A 23,828-nucleotide genomic window follows, 5' to 3' on the forward strand; every position below is an offset into this window, starting at 1 on the left:
CAAGGGATGAACAAGACTATTCCCGAGCTCTTCGCAATGCTGAAAGCTGCGGAGGTAGAAATCAAGAAGGAGCATCAAGTGTTGATGGTTAACAAGACCACTAGTTTCAAGAAAAAGGGCAAAGGGAAGAAAAAGGGGAACTTCAAGAAGAACAGCAAGCAAGTTGCTGCTCAAGAGAAGAAACCCAAGTCTGGACCTAAGCCTGAAACTGAGTGCTTCTACTGCAAGCAGACTGGTCACTGGAAGCGGAACTGCCCCAAGTATTTGGCGGATAAGAAGGATGGCAAGGTGAACAAAGGTATATGTGATATACATGTTATTGATGTGTACCTTACTAGAGCTCACAGTAGCACCTAGGTATTTGATACTGGTTCTGTTGCTAATATTTGCAACTCGAAACAGGGACTACGGAATAAGCGGGCACTGGCAAAGGACGAGGTGACGATGCGCGTGGGAAACGGTTCCAAAGTCGATATGATCGCAGTCGGCACGCTACCTCTACATCTACCTTCGGGATTAATATTAGACCTAAATAATTGTTATTTGGTGCCAGCGTTGAGCATGAACATTATATCTGGATCTTGTTTAATGCGAGATGGTTATTCATTTAAATCAGAGAATAATGGTTGTTCTATTTATATGAGTAATATCTTTTATGGTCATGCACCCTTGAAGAGTGGTCTATTCTTATTGAATCTCGATAGTAGTAATACACATATTCATAATATTGAAGCCAAAAGATACAGAGTTGATAATGAAAGTGCAACTTATTTGTGGCACTGTCGTTTAGGTCATATCGGTATAAAGCGCATGAAGAAACTCCATACTGATGGACTTTTGGAACCACTTGATTATGAATCACTTGGTACTTGCGAACCGTGCCTCATGGGCAAGATGACTAAAACACCGTTCTCCGGTACTATGGAGAGAGCAACAGATTTGTTGGAAATCATACATACCGATGTATGTGGTCCGATGAATATTGAGGCTCGTGGCGGATATCGTTATTTTCTCACCTTCACAGATGATTTAAGCAGATATGGGTATATCTACTTAATGAAACATAAGTCTGAAACATTTGAAAAGTTCAAAGAATTTCAGAGTGAAGTTGAAAATCATCGTAACAAGAAAATAAAGTTTCTACGATCTGATCGTGGAGGAGAATATTTGAGTTACGAGTTTGGTGTACATTTGAAAAAACTGTGGAATAGTTTCGCAACTCACGCCACCCGGAACACCACAGCGTAATGGTGTGTCCGAACGTCGTAATCGTACTTTACTAGATATGGTGCGATCTATGATGTCTCTTACTGATTTACCGCTATCTTTTTGGGGATATGCTTTAGAGACGGCCGCATTCACGTTAAATAGGGCACCATCAAAATCCGTTGAGACGACGCCTTATGAACTGTGGTTTGGCAAGAAACCAAATTTGTCGTTTCTTAAAGTTTGGGGCTGCGATGCTTATGTGAAAAAGCTTCAACCTGATAAGCTCGAACCCAAATCAGAGAAATGTGTCTTCATAGGATACCCAAAGGAAACTGTTGGGTACACCTTCTATCACAGATCCGAAGGCAAGACATTCGTTGCTAAGAATGGATCATTTCTAGAGAAGGAGTTTCTCTCGAAAGAAGTGAGTGGGAGGAAAGTAGAACTTGACGAGGTAACTGTACCTGCTCCCTTACTGGAAAGTAGTTCATCACAGAAAACTGTTTCAGTGACACCTACACCAGTTAGTGAGGAAGCCAATGATAATGATCATGAAACTTCAGATCAAGATACTACTGAACCTCGTAGATCAACCAGAGTAAGATCCGCACCAGAGTGGTACGGTAATCCTGTTCTGGAGGTCATGCTACTAGATCATGATGAACCTACGAACTATGAAGAAGCGATGGTGAGCCCAGATTCCGCAAAGTGGCTTGAAGCCATGAAATCTGAGATGGGATCCATGTATGAGAACAAAGTATGGACTTTGGTTGACTTGCCCGATGATCGGCAAGCAATTGAGAATAAATGGATCTTTAAGAAGAAGACTGACGCTGATGGTAATGTTACTGTCTACAAAGCTCGACTTGTCGCAAAAGGTTTTCGGCAAGTTCAAGGGATTGACTACGATGAGACCTTCTCACCCGTAGCGATGCTTAAGTCCGTCCGAATCATGTTAGCGATTGCCGCATTTTATGATTATTGAATTTGGTAGATGGATGTCAAAATTGCATTCCTGAATGGATTTCTGGAAGAAGAGTTGTATATGATGCAACCAGAAGGTTTTGTCGATCCAAAGGGAGCTAACAAAGTGTGCAAGCTCCAGCGATCCATTTATGGACTGGTGCAAGCCTCTCGGAGTTGGAATAAACATTTTGATAGTGTGATCAAAGCATTTGGTTTTATACAGACTTTCGGAGAAGCCTGTATTTACAAGAAAGTGAGTGGGAGCTCTGTAGCATTTCTGATATTATATGTGGATGACATATTACTGATTGGAAATGATATAGAATTTCTGGATAGCATAAAGGGATACTTGAATAAAAGTTTTTCAATGAAAGACCTCGGTGAAGCTGCTTACATATTAGGCATTAAGATCTATAGAGATAGATCAAAACGCTTAATTGGACTTTCACAAAGCACATACCTTGACAAAATTTTGAAGAAGTTCAAAATGGATCAAGCAAAGAAAGGGTTCTTGCCTGTGTTACAAGGTGTGAAATTGAGTAAGACTCAATGCCCGACCACTGCAGAAGATAGAGAGAATATGAAAGATGTTCCCTATGCATCAGCCATAGGCTCTATCATGTATGCAATGCTGTGTACCAGACCTGATGTGTGCCTTGCTATAAGTTTAGCAGGGAGGTACCAAAGTAATCCAGGAGTGGATCACTGGACAGCGGTCAAGAACATCCTGCGTATATGGAGGTGACAAAGAGCTCATCGTAAAAGGTTAAGTTGATGCAAGCTTTGACACTGATCCGGACGATTCTAAATCGCAAACCGGATACGTGTTTACATTAAACGGTGGAGCTGTCAGTTGGTGCAGTTCTAAACAAAGCGTCGTAGCGGGATCTACATGTGAAGCGGAATACATAGCTTCTTCGGAAGCAGCAAATGAAGGAGTCTGGATGAAGGAGTTCATATCCGATCTAGGTGTCATACCTAGTGCATCGGGTCCAATGAAAATCTTTTGTGACAATACTGGTGCAATTGCCTTGGCAAAGGAATCCAGATTTCACAAAAGGACCAAACACATCAAGAGACGCTTCAACTCCATCCGGGATCTAGTCCAGGTGGGAGACATAGAGATTTGCAAGATACATACGGATCTGAATGTTGCAGACCCGTTGACTAAGCCTCTTCCATGAGCAAAACATGATCAGCACCAAAGCTCCATGGGTGTTAGATTCATTACAGTGTAATCTAGATTATTGACTCTAGTGCAAGTGGGAGACTGAAGGAAATATGCCCTAGAGGCAATAATAAAGTTATTATTTATTTCCTTATAATCATGATAAATGTTTATTATTCATGCTAGAATTGTATTTACCGGAAACATAATACATGTGTGAATACATAGACAAACAAAGTGTCACTAGTATGCCTCTACTTGACTAGCTCGTTAATCAAAGATGGTTATGTTTCCTAACCATGAACAATGAGTTGTTATTTGATTAACGAGGTCACATCATTAGTAGAATGATCTGATTGACATGACCCATTCCATTAGCTTAGCACCCGATCGTTTAGTATGTTGCTATTGCTTTCTTCATGACTTATACATGTTCCTATGACTATGAGATTATGCAACTCCCGTTTACCGGAGGAACACTTTGGGTACTACCAAAAGTCACAACGTAACTGGGTGATTATAAAGGAGTACTACAGGTGTCTCCAATGGTCGATGTTGGGTTGGCGTATTTCGAGATTAGGATTTGTCACTCCGATTGTCGGATAGGTATCTCTGGGCCCTCTCGGTAATACACATCACATAAGCCTTGCAAGCATTACAACTAATATGTTAGTTGTGAGATGATGTATTACGGAACAAGTAAAGAGACTTGCCGGTAATGAGATTGAACTAGGTATTGAGATACCGACGATCGAATCTCGGGCAAGTAACATACCGATGACAAAGGGAACAACGTATGTTGTTATGCGGTCTGACCGATAAAGATCTTCGTAGAATATGTAGGAGCCAATATGGGCATCCAGGTCCTGCTATTGGTTATTGACCGGAGACGTGTCTCGGTCATGTCTACATTGTTCTCGAACCCGTAGGGTCCGCACGCTTAAGGTTACGATGACAGTTATATTATGAGTTTATGCATTTTGATGTACCGAAGGTTGTTCGGAGTCCCGGATGTGATCACGGACATGACGAGGAGTCTCGAAATGGTCGAGACGTAAATATTGATATATTGGAAGCCTATATTTGGATATCGGAAGTGTTTCGGGTGAAATCGGGATTTTACCGGAATACCGGGAGGGTTACCGGAACCCCCCGGGAGCTATTTGGGCCATAGTGGGCCTTAGTGGAAAAGAGAAGGGGCTGCCCTAGATGGGCTGCGCGCCCCCCCCTTCCCCTAGTCCTATTAGGACTAGGAGAGGTGGCCGGCCCCCTCCTCCTCTTTTCCCCTCCGAGGAATCCTAGTTGGACTAGGATTGGAGGGGGAATCCTACTCCCAGAGGGAGTAGGACTCTCCTGCGCCTCCCCCCTTGGCCGGCCAGCCTCCCCTCCTCTCCTCCTTTATATACGGAGGCAGGGGCACCTCTAAACACACAAGTTGACACAAGTTGATCCACGTGATCGATTCCTTAGCCGTGTGCGGTGCCCCCTGCCACCATATTCCTCGATAGTACTGTAGCGGAGTTTAGGCGAAGCCCTGCTGCTGTAGTTCATCAAGATCGTCACCACGCCGTCGTGCTGACGAAACTCTTCCCCGACACTTTGCTGGATCGGAGTCCGGGGATCGTCATCGAGCTGAACGTGTGCTCGAACTCGGAGGTGCCGTAGTTTCGGTGCTTGATCGGTTGGATCGAGAAGACGTACAACTACTTCCTCTACGTCGTATCATCGCTTCCGCAGTCGGTCTGCGTTGGGTACATAGACAATACTCTCACCTCGTTGCTATGCATCACATGATCTTGCGTGTGCGTAGGAAATTTTTTGAAATTACTACGAAACCCAACAATATGATCCTGCTTATGTTACTTCACCTATCTTTGTTACTGATAAGGATTATGATTTCTCTGTTGATCCTGAGATAATTACTTTAGTTGAATCTGATCCTTTCTATGGCTATGAATCTGAAACTGTCGTGGCGCATCTTACTAAATTAAATGATATAGCTACCCTGTTCACTAATGATGAGAAAACTTGCTACTATTATATCCTTAAGACATTTCCCTTCTCATTAAAGGATGATGCTAAGATATGGTTTAATTCTCTTGATCATGATTGTGTGCGTAGTCCCCAGGATATGATTTATTACTTCTCTGCTAAATATCTCCCCGCTCATAAGAAACAAGCTGCTTTAAGGGAAATATATAATTTTGTGCAAATTGAAGAAGAGACTCTCCCACAAGCTTGGGGGGCTTCTCCAATTACTTAATGATTTGCCTGATCATCCTCTTAAGAAAAATGAAATACTTGATATCTTTTATAATGGACTAACCGATGCTTCCAGAGACCACCAGGATAGTTGCGCTGGTTGTATTTTCAGGGAAAGAACACCAGATGAAGCTGAAATTCTATTGGATAATATGTTGACTAATGAAAATAATTGGACACTTCCTAATCCAATTCCTGATCCAATTCCTAAGCCAACTCCGAAGAAGAGGGGTATTCTATTTCTCAGTCCTGAAGATATGCAAGAGGCAAAGAAATCTATGAAGAAGGAAGGTATAAAAGCTAAAGATGTTAAGAATTTACCTCCTATTGAAGAAATACATGGTCTTAATTTACCGCCTATTGAAGAAACACATGGTCTTGATAACCCGACACAGGTAGTAAAGGTAAATTCTCTCTATATATATGATAAAGCTGAAATCCCATTTACTAAGTTTGCTAGCCCATGCTTGGATGAGTTTGATGACTTTATGGTTAAACAAGAAAACTTCAATGCTTATTTTGGTAGAGAATTAAAACGCAATGCTGATATGCTTGAACACTTGGGTGATTATATGGCTAATGTTAAAGGTGAACTTAAACTTATTAGTAAACATGCTTCTATGGTTACCACTCAAGTAGAACAAGTACTTAAAGCTCAGAATGATTTGCTCAATGAATTAAATAGTAAGAAAAATGATAATGTTGTTAGAGTTATGACTACAGGTGGTAAAATGACTCAGGAACCTTTGTATCCTGAGGGCCATCCTAAGAGAATTGAGCAAGATTCTCAGACAAATAATATTGATGCACCTAGTCCTTCTAAGAGGAAGAAAAAGAAAAATGATAGAACTTTGCATGCTTCTAGTGAACCTGTTGTAGACACACCTGAGAATCCCAATGATATTTCTATTTCTAATGCTGAAACACAATCTGGTAATGAACATGAACCTAGTAATAATGTTAATGATGATGTTCATGTTGATGCTCAACCTAGTAATGACAATGATGTAGAGATTGAACCTGTTGTTGATCTTGATAACCCACAATCAAAGAATCAACGTTATGATAAGAGAGACTTTGTTGCTAGGAAGCACGATAAGGAAAGAGAACCATGGGTTCAGAAACCCATGCCTTTTCCTCCTAAACCATCCAAGAAAAAGGATGATGAGGATTTTGAGCGCTTTGCTGAAATGATTAGACCTATCTTCTTGCGTATGTGTTTGACTGATATGCTCAAATGAATCCTTATGCTAAGTATATGAAAGAAATTGTTACAAATAAAAGAAAGATACTGGAAGCTGAAATTTCCACCATGCTTTCTAATTATACTTTTAAAGGTGGAATACCTAAGAAACTAGGAGATCCCGGAGTACCAACTATACCATGCTCCATTAGAAGAAACTATGTTAAAACTGCTTTATGTGATCTAGGAGCCGGTGTTAGTGTTATGCCACTCTCTTTATATTGTAGACTTGATTTGAATAAGTTGACACCTGCTAAAATATCTTTGCAAATGGCTGATAAATCAACTGCTATACATGTCGGTATTTGTGAGGATGTGCCTGTTGTGGTTGCAAACGTTACTATTTTAATGGACTTTGTTATTCTTGATATTCCCGAGGACGATGGTATGTCTATTATTCTTGGAAGACCCTTTTTGAATACTGCAGGGGCTGTTATTGATTGCACCAAAGGCAATGTCACTTTTCATGTTAATGGCAATAAGCATACGGTACACTTTCCGAGGAAACAACCTGAAGTTCATAGTATAAACTCTATCGGAAAACTTCCATCGATTATTTTTGGAGGTTTTGAATTTCCTCTTCCTACTATCAAGAAGAAATATGATATTCTTATTGTTGGGGATGTGCATATCCCCGTTGAGGTAACCTAGTGTTATTTGAAAATTATCCGGTTCCATGATATTCGGAATAAGTTTGTTAACAAGACCTGATCAACCTTGTTAGTGGATTCCTTTTGACGAGCATGAGATGGATGAATTTAGAAAACATAGCTCTCTATACCCTCTTTTTACTTTCTGTTATTTATATTAAATAAAGCAAAAATAATAGTTTCTGTCTGTTTTCTGAATTATCCATGCAATAAAAAATACCCCGAAAATAAAAGTTCTCCAAATGCCCTGAAAATTACATGTGATTTTTTCTAGAATATTTGAGAATATCTGGCACTGAGAACACAGCAGGGGGAGCAAGCATCTGGCCACGAGGGTGGAGGGCGCGCCCTACCCCCTAGGCGCGCCCCCTGCCTCATGGGCCCATGGTGGCTCCCCTCCACTTATTACAGCTACCACACACTCCTTCTTCCTCCCACAAACATCACTAACTAGCTCAAACCCAAGTCCAAGCTCATTTGCTGCCATTTTCGATCTCCTTGCTCAAAGCACCTCTCACAAAACTGCTTTGGGGGATTATTCCTTGGTATGTGACTCCTCCAATGGTCCAATTAGTTTTTGTTCTAGTGCTTTATTCATTGCATATTTTTGCTGCTTAGGTGACCCTGTTCTTGAGCTTGCATGTCAAGTTTATGTGGTCAAAAGTAGTTTTGATGCATGATATTGCCTCTAGGCACTTGTAGGAGTAGTTGCTATCAATATTGTTGAGTTTGGAGAACTTTTATTTTGAAGTTACTAAAATTTCAGAAATTTTTCGGAGGAAGAAATATGTTTAGGAAAATGTACCAAGGTGGTCCTTCAAGGAAGCAAGGACCCAGGCTCGCAATGCGCGATGCCGACGAAGAACCACCGAGGGAAGCTCAAGTGCGGGCTTGTGAATGGCCTTCAGAGGACTTTATGGATCGAGCAGGAATCAAGGAAGAATTTAACGCATATGTGTGTAATGCTGATCTTGAGAGCTTCGAGGCAGATAAATGCCGCCAGTACCACTATCTCACTGATTCCTTTGTGAGGAGGTTTGAATTTTCATCATCACGCAATTCTCAAACTGTCCTGTTTGATCTCTATGAAAATTCTTATACTATGGACTTAGAGGATTTTAACACTACTTGCAAACTTCCACAATGGGGTAGTCCAAATGAACCTCGCAAATCTGAATTTAGAGATTTTCTTGCTAGTATAACTGTGGGGGAATCTAGAGACATAACATAAGCTACTATAGGGAGCATTCATTTTCCTGCTATACATTATTTTGCTCTCTTCATGGTAGGTGCATAAATGGTAAGGATGAAGCATGTCACATGTGTGTCCCTGACCTCAGTGTTCTCAGGAGTGCTGTATTAGGAGATAGACATTATAATTTGGGAGCCATTGTTGCACGTAGGTTGCATAATAATAGATTCAGTGGAGATTTCTTCGATGGAATTTATGCAACTCGTCTAGCTAATTTTGTTGATATACCCATACGTTGGTATGATATTGAGTTGCCTCCTGTTTATTTAGATTATGAGGCCATGGTTCGTCATCAGTTTGTTGAGAGGAACGATCAGTCCCTACAATACCGACTAATCTTTGACAGACGATGCACCTACCACGTCGCTCTCCTTGCTCCTGCTTTCTTTGACTTTCAGGCAAAAGGGAGATATGTTATAACCAGGGAGGAGGCGGACGAGTATAATAGGAGGACGGAGACGGCCCGTCTCCAAGCGGCAGCTCATGAGGCAATAGCTGCTGCATCTCAGTATGACCCCAGCTACAACTTTGGATATCCGCCAGGCCAGCCGTGGCCATAGACCAACTTAGGCCAAAAGCCTAAGCTTGGGGGAGTACGTATTTCTCATTGACATTACATTCATGTTCACACACTCATTGCTAGTTGTCGGTGCTCATACTTTTTCATTGTATCATCCATGCTAGTTTATTTTCCTTTTTATGCTTTCTTCTTGTGTGTTTAATAAATCTTAAGAAAAACAAAAAATAGGTGTGGCTTTTAATTAGTTTACTTTCCATGCTTGTAGTGGTAATTAAAAAGAAAACCCAAAAAGATTTCTCGTTCTTCTTTTGCTTGTTGGGAGCTTTCCCGTGTAAATAGTTTTATGTCTTTTCTTTGCTTTGGGGGTCGAGAGGAGAAGACCATGATTAAAATGTTAAAGTGGCTCTTATATGCATTAGCGTTGATCTAACAAAGAGCCCATATTACTTTGTCTTCTCTCTTGAATTGAATGCTTTGCAGATTCCAGCTTAGTCCAATGCACGTGCACTATTATTATTATCCACACTATTCGGTCATGCAAGTGAAAGGCAATAATGATGATTATATGATGAACTTATTGAGATGAGAAAAGCTGGTATGAACTCGACCTCTCTTGTTTTTGTAAATATGTTTAGTTCATCGTTCTTGATTCAGCCTGTTATGAATAAACATGTTTGCAATGACAATTAGAGATTATAGTTGCTTATGCCATGCTGAATTATCTAGGAGCTTATAATGGTTTACCTTGTGTGCCAACATGCTATTATAATGGTTGTGATGTGGTATGATAGGGTGGTATCCTCTTTTGAATGATTCGAGTGGCTTGACTTGGCACATGTTCACGCATGTAGTTGAAACAAAATCAACATAGCCTCTATGATATTTATGTTCATGGTGCATTATATCCTACTCATGCTTGCATTCGGTGTTGATTAATTTTAATGCATGTTCGTGACTGTTGTCGCTCTCTAGCTGGTCGCTTCCCAGTCTTTTGCTAGCCTTCACCTATACTAAGCGAGAATACTACTTGTGCATCCAATTCCATAAACCCCAAAGTTATTCCATATGAGCCCACCATACCTACCTATATACGGTATCTACCTGCCGCTCCAAGTAAATTTGTATGTGCCAAACTCTAAACCTTCAAATAAATATCATGTTTTGTATGATCGAATAGCTCATGTATCAACTAGGGCTGTCCGTATCTTCCATGTTAGGCGGGTTATTCTCAAGAGGAGTGGACTCCGCTCCTCACTCATGAGAAAAATGGATGGTCACCGGGATGCCCAGTCCCATGCTTTATGCAAATCAAATCAAAATAACTGCAAACAAAACTCCCTCGGGACTCTTGTTAGTTGGAGGCACTCCTTGTTCCAAGCAAGCCATGGATTTATGCTTGTTGGTGGAGGGGGAGTATAAACTTTATCATTCTGTTTGGGAACCGCCTATAATGTGTGTAGCATGTAAGATATCACCATCTCTTGGTTGTTATGTTGACAATGAAAGTATACCGCTCAAAATATTATTCATATCTATTTCAAAACCGAGCTCTGGCACCTCTACAAATCCCTACTTCCCTCTGCGAAGGGTCTATCTATTTACTTTTATCCTAAGTCATCATCCTCTTATTAAAAAGCACCAGTTGGAGAGCCGCTGTCATTTGCATTCATTACTGCTAGTTTACATTGAGTATGACTTTACTGGATCTCTTTTACCATGAATTACAATGTCTAGTCAGTCCTTGATCTTTAAAGGTGCTCTGCATTTATGTTTTGCGGTCTCAGAAAGGGCTAGCGAGATACCATCTTGTTATATCATATCATGATTGTTTTGAGAAAGTGTTGTCATCCGAGATTTATTATTATTGCTCGCAAGTTGATTATGCCATTGATATGAGTAAACATGAGACCTAAATGTTATTGTGAATATGGTTAGTTCATAATCTTTGATGAAAACTTGAATGTTGGCTTTACATATTTACAACAACAAGAGCAAACAGAGTTTGTAAAAGTTTTTTTCTTTATCACTTTTAGTTTATCAACTGAATTGCTTGAGGACAAGCAAAGGTTTAAGCTTGGGGGAGTTGATATGTCTTCGTCGTATCTACTTTTCCAAACACTTTTGCCCTTGTTTTGGACTCTAACTTGCATGATTTGAATGGAGCTAACCCGGACTGACGCTGTTTTCAGCAGAATTGCCATGGTGTTATTTTTGTGCAGAATAAAATTTCTCAGAATGACCTGAAAATCAAGGGAGAATTATTTTGGAATATATAAAAAATACTAGAAGAAGAATCCATGTCATGGGGGACTCCACCTATGCATGAGGGTGGGGGCGCGCCTGCCCCCTGGGCGCGCCCCCTGCCTCATGGGCCCCCCTGACGCTCCACCGACCTCAACCTGGACTCCATATATTCACTTTCGGGGAGAAAAAACATGGAGAAGGATTCATCACGTTTTATGATATGGAGCCACCACCAAGCCCTAAACTCTCCCAGGAGGGTTGATCTGGAGTCCGTTCGGGGCTCCGGAGAGGGGAATCTATCGCCATCGTCATCATCAACCATCCTCCATCACCAATTTCATGATGCTTACCACCATGCGTGAGTAATTCCATCATAGGCTTGCTCAACGGTGATGGGTTGGATGAGATTTATCATGTAATCGAGTTAGTTGTGTTAGGTTTGATCCCTAGTATCCACTATGTTCTGAGATTGATGTTGCTATGACTTTGCTATGCTTAATGCTTGTCACTAGGGCCCGAGTGCCGTGATTTTAGATCTGGACCTATTATGTTTTCATCAATATATGAGAGTTCTTGATCCTATCTTGCAAGTCTATAGTCACCTATTATGTGTTATGACCCGTTAACCCTGAAGTGACAATAATCAGGATACTTACCGGTGATAACCGTAGTTTGAGGAGTTCATGTATTCACTATGTGTTAATGCTTTGGTCTGGTACTCTATTAAAAGGAGGCCTTAATATCCCTTAGTTTCCCCTAGGACCCCGCTACCATGGGAGGGTAGGACAAAAGATGTCATGCAAGTTCTTTTCCATAAGCACGTATGACTATATTCGGAATACATGCCTACATTACATTGATGAATTGGAGCTAGTTCTGTGTCACCCTAGGTTATGACTATTACATGATGAACCGCATCCGACATAATTCTCCATCACCGATCCATTGCCTACGAGCTTTCCATATATTGTTCTTCGCTTATTTACTTTTCCGTTGCTATTGTTATAATCACTACAAAACACCAAAAATATTACTTTTGCTACCATTACCTTTTACCACTATTACCACTACTATCATATTACTTTGCTACTAAACACTTTGTTGCAGATACTAAGTTTCCAGGTGTGGTTGAATTGACAACTCAGCTGCTAATACTTGAGAATATTCTTTGGCTCCCCTTGTGTCGAATCAATAAATTTGGGTTGAATACTCTACCCTCGAAAATTGTTGCGATCCGCTATACTTGTGGGTTATCATGTTCCAGGTGGCGTGAGTTGCAAAACTATTCCGCATTGTTTCAAATGAAGACCAAACTTGTAACTCAAATATTCGCCTCCGCGATCAGATCATAGAAACTTTATTTTCTTGTTACGATGATTTTCCACTTCACTCTAAAATTCTTTGAACTTTTCAAATGTTTCAGACTTATGTTTCATTAAGTAGATATAACCATATCTGCTCAAATCATCTGTGAAGGTCAGAAAATAATGATACCTGCCGCGAGCCTCAACACTGATCGGACTGCATACATCAGTATGTATTATTTCCAACAAGTCTATTGCTCGCTCCATTGTTCCGGAGAACGGAGTCTTAGTCATCTTGCCCATGAGGCATGGTTCACAAGCATCAACTGATTCATAATCAAGTGATTCCAAAAGCCCATCAGCATGGATTTTCTTCATGTGCTTTACACCAATATGACCTAAACGGTAGTGCCACAAATAAGTTGCACTATCATTATTAACTTTGCATCTTTTAGCTTCAACATTATGAATATGTGTATCACTACGATAGAGATTCAATAAACCATTCACCTTGGGTGTATGACCATTGAAGGTTTTATTCACGTAAACAGAACAACAATTATTCTCTGACTTTAAATGAATAACTGTATTACAATAAACATGATCAAATCATATTCATGCTTAACACAAACACCAAATAACATTTATTTAGGTTCAACACTAATCCTGAAAGTATAGGGAGTGTGCGATGATGATCATATCAATCTTGGAACCACTTCCAACACGCATCGTTACTTCACCCTTAACTAGTCTCTGTTCATTCTGCAATTCCCGTTTCGAGTTACTAATCTCAGCAACTGAACTAGTATCAAATACTAAGGGGTTGCTATAAATACTAGTAAAGTACACATCAATAACATGTATATCAAATATACCTTTGTTCACTTTGCCATCCTTCTTATCCGCCAAATACTTGGGGCAGTTCTGCTTCCAATGACCAGTCCCTTTGCAGTAGAAGCACTTAGTCTCATGCTTAGGTCTAGACTTGGGCTTCTTCACTTGAGCAGCAACTTGCTTGCCATTCTTCTTGAAGTTCCCCTTCTTCCCTTTTCCCTTTTCTTGAAACTAGTGGTCTTGTCAACCATCAACACTTGATGCTTTTCTTGATTTCTAACTTCGTCGATTTCAGCATTACGAAGAGCTTGGGAATCGTTTTCGTTATCCCTTGCATATTATAGTTCATCACGAAGTTCTAGTAACTTGGTGATAGTGACTAGAGAACTCTATCAATCACTATCTTATCTGGAAGATTAACTCCCACTTGATTCAAGTGATTGTAGTACCTAGACATTCTAAGCACATGCTCACTAGCCGAGCTATTCTCCTCCATCTTGTAGGCAAAGTGCTTGTCAAAGGTCTCATACCTTTTGACATGGGCATGAGTATGAGATACCAATTTCAACTCTTGGAACATCTTATATGCTTTGTGACATTCAAAACATTTTTGAAGTCCCGCTTCTAAGCCGTAAAGCATGGTGCACTAAACTATCAAGTAGTTATCATACCGAGCTTGTCAAACATTCATAACGTCTGCATCTGCTCCTGCAATAGGTCTGTCACCTAGCGGTGCATCAAGGACATAATTCTTCTGTGCAGCAATGAGGATAATCCTCAGATCACGGACCTAGTCCGCATCATTGCTACTATCATCTTTAAACATAGTTTTTCTCTAGGAACATATCAAAAAATAAACGAGGAACTACATCGCAAGCTACTGATCTACAACATAGATATGCAAATACTATCAGGACTAAGTTCATGGTAAATTTAAGTTCAATTAATCATACTACTTAAGAACTCCCACTTAGATAGACATCCCTCTAAACATCTAAGTGATCACGTGATCCAAATCAACTAAACCATAACCGATCATCACGTGAAATGGAATAGTTTTCAATGGTGAACATCAATATGTTGATCATATCTACTATATGACTCACGCTCGACCTTTCGGTCTCAGTGTTCCGAGGCCATATCTGTATATGCTAGGCTCGTCAAGTTTAACCCGAGTATTCTGCGTGTGCAAAACTGGCTTGCACCTGTTGTAAGAACGTTGAGCTTATCACACCCGATCATCACGTGGTGTCTCGGCACGACGAACTTTTGCAACAGTGCATACTCAGGGAGAACACTTGTACCTTGAAATTTTTAGTGAGAGATCATCTTATAATGCTATCGTCAATCAAAGCAGAATAAGATGCATAAAGGATAAACATCACATGCAATCAATATAAGTGGTATGATATGGCCATCATCATCTTGTGCCTTTGATATCCATCTCCAAAGCACCGTCATGATCACCATCGTCACCGGCGCGACACCTTGATCTTCATCGTAGCATCGTTGTCGTCTCGCCAATTATTGCTTCTACGACTATCGCTACCGCTTAGTGATGAAGTAAAGCAATTACATGGCGACTGCATTTCATACAATAAGGCGACAACCATATGGATCCTGCCAGTTGCCGATAACTCCGTTACAAAACATGATCATCTCATACAATAGTAAAATATAACATCATGCCTTGACCATATCACATCACAACATGCCCTGCAAAAACAAGTTAGACGTCCTCTACTTTGTTGTTGCAAATTTTACGTGGCTGCTACGGGCTGAGCAAGAACCGTTCTTACCTACGCATCAAAACCACAATGATAGTTCATCAAGTTAGTGTTGTTTTAACCTTCAACAAGGACCGGGCATAGTCACACTCGGTTCAACTAAAGTTGGAGAAACTGACACCCGCCAGCCACCTGTGTGCAAAGCACGTCGGTAGAACCAGTCTCGCGTAAGCGTATACGTAAGCGTAATGTCGGTCCGGGTCGCTTCATCCAACAATACCGACGAACCAAAGTATGACATGCTAGTAAGCAGTATGACTTGTATCGCCCACAACTCACTTGTGTTCCACTCATCCATATAGCATCTACGCATAAACCTGGCTCAGATGCCACTGTTGGGGAACGTAGTAATTTCAAAATTTTCCTACGCACAAGCAAGATCATGGTGATGCATAGCAACGAGAGGGGAGAGTGTCTATGTACCCTCATAGACCGTAAGCGGAAGCGTTATGACAACGCGGTTGATGTAGTCATACGTCTTCATGATCGACCGATCCTCAGTACCGAACGTACGACACCTCCGCGTTCAGCACACGTTTAGCTCGATGACGTCCCGCGAACTCATGATCCAGTAGAGCTTCCAGGAAGAGCTTCGTCAGCACGACGGTGTGGTGACGGTATTGGTGAAGCTACCGACGCAGGGCTTCGCCTAAGCACTGCTACGATATGACCGAGGTGGATTATGGTGGAGGGGGCCACCGCACACGGCTAAGAGATCAATGATCAGTTGTTGTGTCTCCAAGGGGTGCCCCCCTCCCCGTATATAAAGAAGTGGAGGAGGGGGAGGGGTCTGGCCTCCTATGGCGCGCCCCAAGAGGAGTCCTACTCCCACCGGGAGTAGGACTCCCCCTTCCAAGTAGGAGTAGGAGAGGAGAAGGAAGGGAGAGAAGGAGAGAAGGAAAGGGGGGTGCCACCCCCTCCTTGTCCAATTCAGACTAGAGGGGGAGGGGGCGCGTGGCTGCCCTGGCCGCCCCTCCTCTTCTCCCACTAGGGCCCATTAGGCCCAATATACTCCCCGGGGGGGGGGGGTCCGGTAACCCCCCGGTACTCCAGTATATGTTCGAAACCTCCCGAAACACTCCCGGTGTCCGAACATAGTCGTCCAATATATCGATCTTTACGTCTCGACCATTTCGAGACTCATCGTCATGTCCATGATCATATCCGGGACTCCGAACTACCTTCGGTACATCAAAACACAAAAACTCATAATATCGATCGTCACCGAACTTTAAGCGTGCGGACCCTACGGGTTCAAGAACTATGTAGACATGACCGAGACACGTCTCCGGTCAATAACCAATAGCGGAACATGGATGCTCATATTGGTTCCTACAAATTCTACAAAGATCTTTATCGGTCAAACCGCATAACAACATACGTTGTCCCCTTTGTCATCGGTATGTTACTTGCCCGAGATTCGATCGTCGGTATCTCAATACCTAGTTCAATCTCGTTACCGAAAAGTCTCTTTACTCGTTCCGCAATGCATCATCCTGTAACTAACTCATTAGTCACATTGCTTGCAAGGCTTGTAGTGATGTGCATTACCGAGAGGGCCTAGAGATACCTCTCCGACAATCGGAGTGACAAATCATATTCTCGATCTATGCCAACTCAACGAGCACCATCAAAGACACCTGTAGAGCACCTTTATAATCACCCAGTTACATTGTGACGTTTGGTTCACACAAAGTGTTCTTCCGGTAATCAGGAGTTGCATAATCTCATAGTCATAGGAACATGTATAAGTCATGAAGAAAGCAGTAGCAACAAACTAAACAATCATCGTGCTAAGCAAACGGAATGGGTCAAGTCAATCACATCATTCTCTAATGATGTGATCCCGTTAATCAAATGACAACTCATGTCTATGGCTAGGAAACTTAACCATCTTTGATTCAACGAGCTAGTCAAGTAGAGGCATACTAGTGACACTCTGTTTGTCTATGTATTCACACATGTACTAAGTTTTCGGTTAATACAATTCTAGCATGAATAATAAACATTTATCATGATATAAGGAAATAAATAATAACTTTATTATTGCCTCTAGGGCATATTTCGTTCAGTTTCAGCATCAGAAATAGAAATATCATTGGGATTCTCAGGTGTGTCAACAACAGGTTCACTAGAAGCATGCAAAGTCCTATCATTTTTTTTCTTTTTCTTCTTCTTAGAAGGACTAGGTGCATCTACATTAGTTCTATGAGAATCTTGCTCAATTCTCTTAGGATGGCCCTCGGGATACAAAAATTCCTGAGTCATTCTACCTCCTCTAGTCACAACTTTAACATCATTATCATTTTTCTTATTATTTAATTCATTGAGCAAATCATCTTGAGCTTTAAGCACTTGTTCTACTTGAGTGGTAACCATAGAAGCATGTTTACTAATAAGTTTAATTTCACCTTTAACTCTAGACATATAATCACTCAAGTGTTCAATCATATAAGCATTACGTTTCAATTGTCTACCAACATAAGCATTGAAGTTTTCTTGTTTAACAATAAAATTATCAAACTCATCCAAGCATTGGCTAGCAAACTTAGTAGACGGGATTTCACATTTATCAAATCTATAGAGAGAATTTACCTCTATTACCTGTGTCGGGTTATCAAGACCATGTGTTTCTTCAATAGGTGATAAATTCTTAACATCTTCAGCCTTATTACCTTTTTCTTTCATAGATTTATTTGCCTCTTGCATATCTTCAGGACTGAGAAATAGAATACCCCTTTTCTTCAGAGTTCGTTCAGGAAGTGTCCAATTATTATCATTATTCAACATATTATTCAATAGTAATTTAGCTTGATCAACAGTTCTTTCCCTGAAAACACAACCAACACAACTATCTAGGTGGTCTATGGAAGCATCGGTTAGTCCATTATAAAAGATATCAAGTATTTCATTTTTCTTGAGAGGATGATCAGGCAAAGCATTAAGTAATCGGAGAAGCCTCCCCCAAGCTTGTGGGAGACTCTCTTCTTCAATTTGAACAAAATTATATATTTCCCTTAAGGCAGCTTGTTTCTTATGAGCGGGGAAATATTTAGCAGAGAAGTAATAAATCATATCCTGGGGACTACACACACAACCGGGGTCAAGAGAATTAAACCATGTCTTAGCATCACCCTTTAATGAGAACAGAAATAACTTAAGGATATAGTAGTAACGAATCTTTTCCTCATTAGTGAATAGGGTGGCTATATCATTCAATTTAGTAAGATGTGCCACAACAGTTTCAAATTCATAGCCATAAGAAGGATTAGATTCAACCAAAGTAATTAACTCAGGATCGACAGAGAAATCATAATCCTTATCAGAAATACAGATAGGTGAAGTAGCAAAAGCAGGGTCATATTTCATTCTAGCATTCAAAGACTTTTCTTTCAGCTTAGCTAACAGTTTCTTAAGATCATATCTATCTTTGCAAGCAAGAAGATTTCTAGCAGTTTCTTCATCTATAACATAACCCTCAGGAACATCAGGCAATTCATATCTAGGGGGAGAATCCTCATCATCACTTTCATCAGTATTATCAGTTTCAATAATTTCATTCTCTAACCCCAGCAAGTTGTTCATCAAGAAATTCACCTAGTGGCACAATATTATCAAGCATAGAAGTAGTTTCATCATAAGCATCATGCATAGCAGAAGTGGCATCATCAATAACATGTGACATATCAGAATCAATAGCAGGTGTAGGTGTTGCAAGTTTACTCAAAACAGACGGTGAATCAAGTGCAGAGCCAGATGGCAGTTCCTTACCTCCCCTCGTAGTTGAGGGAAAAATCTTGGTTCTTTCATCTTTCAAGTTCCTCATGGTGATCAACAGATACAAATCCCCAATGACTCAAAGAATAGAGCTATACTCCCTGGCAACGGCGCCAGAAAATAGTCTTGATAACCCACAAGTATAGGGGATCGCAACAGTTTTCGAGGGTAGAGTATTCAACCCAAATTTATTGATTTGACACAAGGGGAGTCAAATAATATTCTCAAGTATTAACAGTTGAGTTGTCAATTCAACCGCACCTAAAAGACTTAATATCTGCAACAAAGTACTTAGTAGCAAAGTAATATGGTAATAGCGGTAATGGTGGCAAAAGTGACAGTAGTAGTTTTGTAGCAATCGTAACAGTGGCAACGGAAAAGTAACTAAGCAAAGATCAATATGTGAAAAGCTCGTAGGCAATGGATCAGTGATGGATAATTATGTCGGATGCGATTCCTCATGCAAAAGTTATAACAGAGGGTGACACAGAACTAGGTCCAGTTCATCAATGTAATGTAGGCATGTATTCCGAATATAGCCATACATGCTTATGGAAAAGAACTTGCATGGCATTTTTTGTCCTACCCTCCCGTGGCAGCGGGGTCCTATTGGAAACTAAGGGATATTAAGGCCTCCTTTTAATAGAGTACCAGACCAAAGCATTAACACTTAGTGAATACATGAACTCCTCAAACTATGATCATCATCAGGAGTGGTTCCGATTATTGTCACTTCGGGGTTACCGGATCATAACACATAGTAGGTGACTATTGACTTGCAAGATAGGATCAAGAACTCACATATATTCATGAAAACATAATAGGTTCAGATCTGAAATCACAGCACTCGGGCCCTAGTGACAAGCATTAAGCATATTAAAGTCATAGCAACATCAATCTCAGAACATAATGGATACTAGGGATCAAACCCTAACAAAACTAACTCGATTACATGATAAATCTCATCCAACCCATCACCGTCCAGCAAGCCTACGATGGAATTACTCACGCACGGCGGTGAGCATCATGAAATTGGTGATGGAGGAAGGTTGACGATGACGATGGCGACGGATTCCCCTCTCCGGAGCCCCGGACGGACTCCAGATCAGCCCTCCCGAGAGAGATTAGGGCTTGGCGGCGACTCCGTATCGTAAAACGCAATGCATCCTTCTCTCTGATTTTTTTCTCCCCAAACATGAATATATAGAGTTGGAGTTGAGGTCGGTGGAGCCTCAGGGGGCCCACAAGACAGGGGGCGCGCCCCCCACCCTCGTGGACAGGGTGTGGGCCCCCTGGTGTTGATTCTTTCGCTAGTATTTTTTATATATTCCAAAAATATTCTCCATAAAGTTTTAGGTCATTCCGAGAACTTTTATTTCTGCATAAAAATAACACCATGGCAATTCTGCTGAAAACAGCGTCAGTCCAGGTTAGTTCCATTCAAATCATGCAAGTTAGAGTCCAAAACAAGGGCAAAAGTGTTTGGAAAAGTAGATACGTTGGAGACGTATCACTCCTCGTGCACTAGACATGCTAGACTTTTTTCACCAACGCCGTTGTTTGCTACATAAAAGAGTGACATTGTCGAGAATCGATCTTAGCTATCGGAGGAGATGATCTCCATTCTTAGTATGTATCAGTCGGTTACCCTTGTCTCCCATGAACCCCAGGCACCAATTACCACAGATCGAGGCCAATGAACACTTTTTCTTCCCCTTTTACCATGCTAGGTTTGCAAGTTCCTAATGACGGTGTCTTGAAGATCAAGACAGTTTTACACGAAAATAAAAGACACAATACTTCACTCATACACTACAGGAATCAGCTACTTTGCCGTCTGCCACGGCGGACGGCAAAGGCATGAACGGCAGACGGCAAAGGCCTTTGTCGTCAGCCGCGGACGACAAAAGGCTCTGGCAAAGTAGGCTTCGGTAAACAGCTACTTTGCCGTCTGCTACTGATGGCAAAGTCTTTGCCGTCCTCCGCAGGCGGCAAAGAGAGCGCGGCAGACGGCAAAGAAGGCGGACGGCAATAATTGCGCTGTCAGTCCGTTAAGTGGCTAACGGCAGGCCTTTGCCGTCCGCCGCTCACGGCAAACTTTCTAGTGTCTTTGTCGTCCGCCGTATGATGTCATCTACACGTCACTACATGGCAGGTTCTTTGCCGTCTGCCACTGATGGCAAAGTCTTTGCCGTCTGCCACTGTAGGCAAACTGACCAAACGGGTCAGCTCCCAGGAAGCACAGCTGGATGCCACGTGCCTTCTTTGCCGTCCGCGGCAGACGGCAAAGAGCCCGTTGCCGTCGGTGGCAGACGGCAAAGAGCCTGCATATTGGCTCTTTTATCTGTTTTTTATTAAATCCAACAATTTTCATCACAAATATAGATGACATATATAGATATATTTCAAAAGGCCATTACAGAGCAAACATATAAGATATCCAACACATAACTTCATCATCCAACCATATATATTACATGCATAGTTCCATCATACATAATAAGTTCAACATAGAGGCATCCAACCATATATATTACAATAGTTTCATCCAACAATACATGCATAGTTCAACGATACAAAAGAAACAGAGAAAGGGATAAGGAGCACTCCATCTATGCAAGCTTTCGTCAAGTGAATGAACTCTGCAAAATGAAAAATAAGAAAGTTAGAACAAGAAGAGTAGAACAAGAAGAAGAGTAGAACAAGAAGAAGACTAGAACAAGAAGAGTAGAACAAGAAGAAGACTAGAACAAGAAGAGTATGTCATTTATGAGCTAACTTACGTGAAATGGATCATATATGAGCTAACTAAGTTGAAATGGGTCGTTTATGAGCTAGCTAAGGTGAAATTGATCATTTATGAGCTAACTTAGTTGAAATGGGTCGTTTATGAGCTAACTAAGGTCAAATGGATCGTTTTTCAGGTAACTAAGGTGAAATGGATCTTTTTTAGCTAACTTAGATGAAATGGATCATTTATGAGCTAACTTAGTTGAAATGGATCGTTTTTGAGCTAACTTAGGTGAAATGGATCATTTATGAGCTAATTTAGTTGAAATGGATCTTTTTGAGCTAACTTAGGTGAAATGGATCATTTAAGAGCTAATTTAGGTGAAATGGATCGTTTTTTAGGTAACCTAGGTGAAATGGATCGTTTATGAGCTAAATTAGTTGAAATGGATCGTTTATGAGATAACCTAGGTAAGATTGGTCATTTTGGAGTTAACCTAGGTGAAATGGGTCATTTTAAAGCTAACGTAGGTAAAATGGATCATTTAGGAGCTAATCTAGGTAAAATGGGTCATTTTTGAGCTAACTTGGATGAACTGGATCATTTATAAGCTAACCTAGGTAAAATGGGTCATTTTAGAGCTAACTTAGGTAAAATGGATCGTCTATAAGCTAACTAAGCTAATTATGCAATTTTTGACATAAGTAAGCTAAGTACAGATCGTTTTAGAGCTAACTTAGGTAAAATGGATGGTTTTGGAGGTCAGTAAGCTTATTAAGTCATTTTGGAGGTGAAGAAGCTAAGTCTAGGTCATTATGGTAAGCATTGGAGGAAATAAAGCTAAGTCTAGGTCTTTATGCATGTGTTAAGCAAAACACTAGATAAACTTACCAAGATGTAGGAGGTGTAGGAGCGGGGTGGCTCGTGTCGGTAGCTGGAGAAGGATCGTGCGATGCTTGTCTGGAGTTACGCTGCACCAAAGATCATTTCCAATGTCTTGTTAGCATGATGACACTCAAATGTTAAGACTAGCAAGTAATGTCCATTCAAGTAAAACTCACCTTGGTCCTAGGAGCAATCACTGGCATCGGCGGAGCGGTCTGACCTGTCTTCTCGCACACAGACTGCACATTTGGTTTTGACGACTCAGTCATACTAGTTAGCAATGAGACAAACACTACATGAATGTTTTGGCTAATCTGCAGAAGAAACTTACCACAAGGAGCTCGTACATGGCCCTTGCCTGCATGTCATTCCGTGCCCTCTCCTCCTCCATCATCTTTGTCGTCCTCTCCTCCAACTCCCGCTGCCTCTCCGCCGCCTCCGCCAGAAGTTTCTCTGTTCTATCTCTCTCACTCTGTATAGCAGCCTGCAACACCACTCACATGACCATTTGTAATCATTGATGGAAGCGCACACAATGTAATGGAGAAAGATAACTGAGTACGTATCACTAACCTTGATGGCGAGTTGCACTGGCCATTCACGAGGCCTTATCTCAGGAGTGGAGCTCGACTGGCGCGCCTTAATCTCCGGGAGAGTGCTAGGACAACGGATAAGTCCATCTCCAATGGCTATGGAGCCATGGGACCTCCCGCCACCAGATATCATCAACAACTCTGGATCAATGGGACCCTGGCTTGGGTTAAAGTCCTCCCCTTTCCTCGCCTTCCCCTCATCTCTATATCTCACGAGCTTGTTGTGGGAGGAGATGTTGGTGAAGTTGTTTGCATCATCGAGGTCAGACTGAGAGAAAGCCTTGACTTTCTTGAAAGAGGCAGTGTGGGCCATGGCATACAGGTCGTACACCTCTGGCACCTTATCCGCCTTATTGTAGCGTGCCTGAAAGAGAGAAACAATGAAAATTAGTAATTAAAGGGC

This window comes from Triticum dicoccoides, chromosome 1A, assembly GCF_002162155.2.
Source record: "Triticum dicoccoides isolate Atlit2015 ecotype Zavitan chromosome 1A, WEW_v2.0, whole genome shotgun sequence".
Classification (NCBI taxonomy): domain Eukaryota; kingdom Viridiplantae; phylum Streptophyta; class Magnoliopsida; order Poales; family Poaceae; genus Triticum; species Triticum dicoccoides.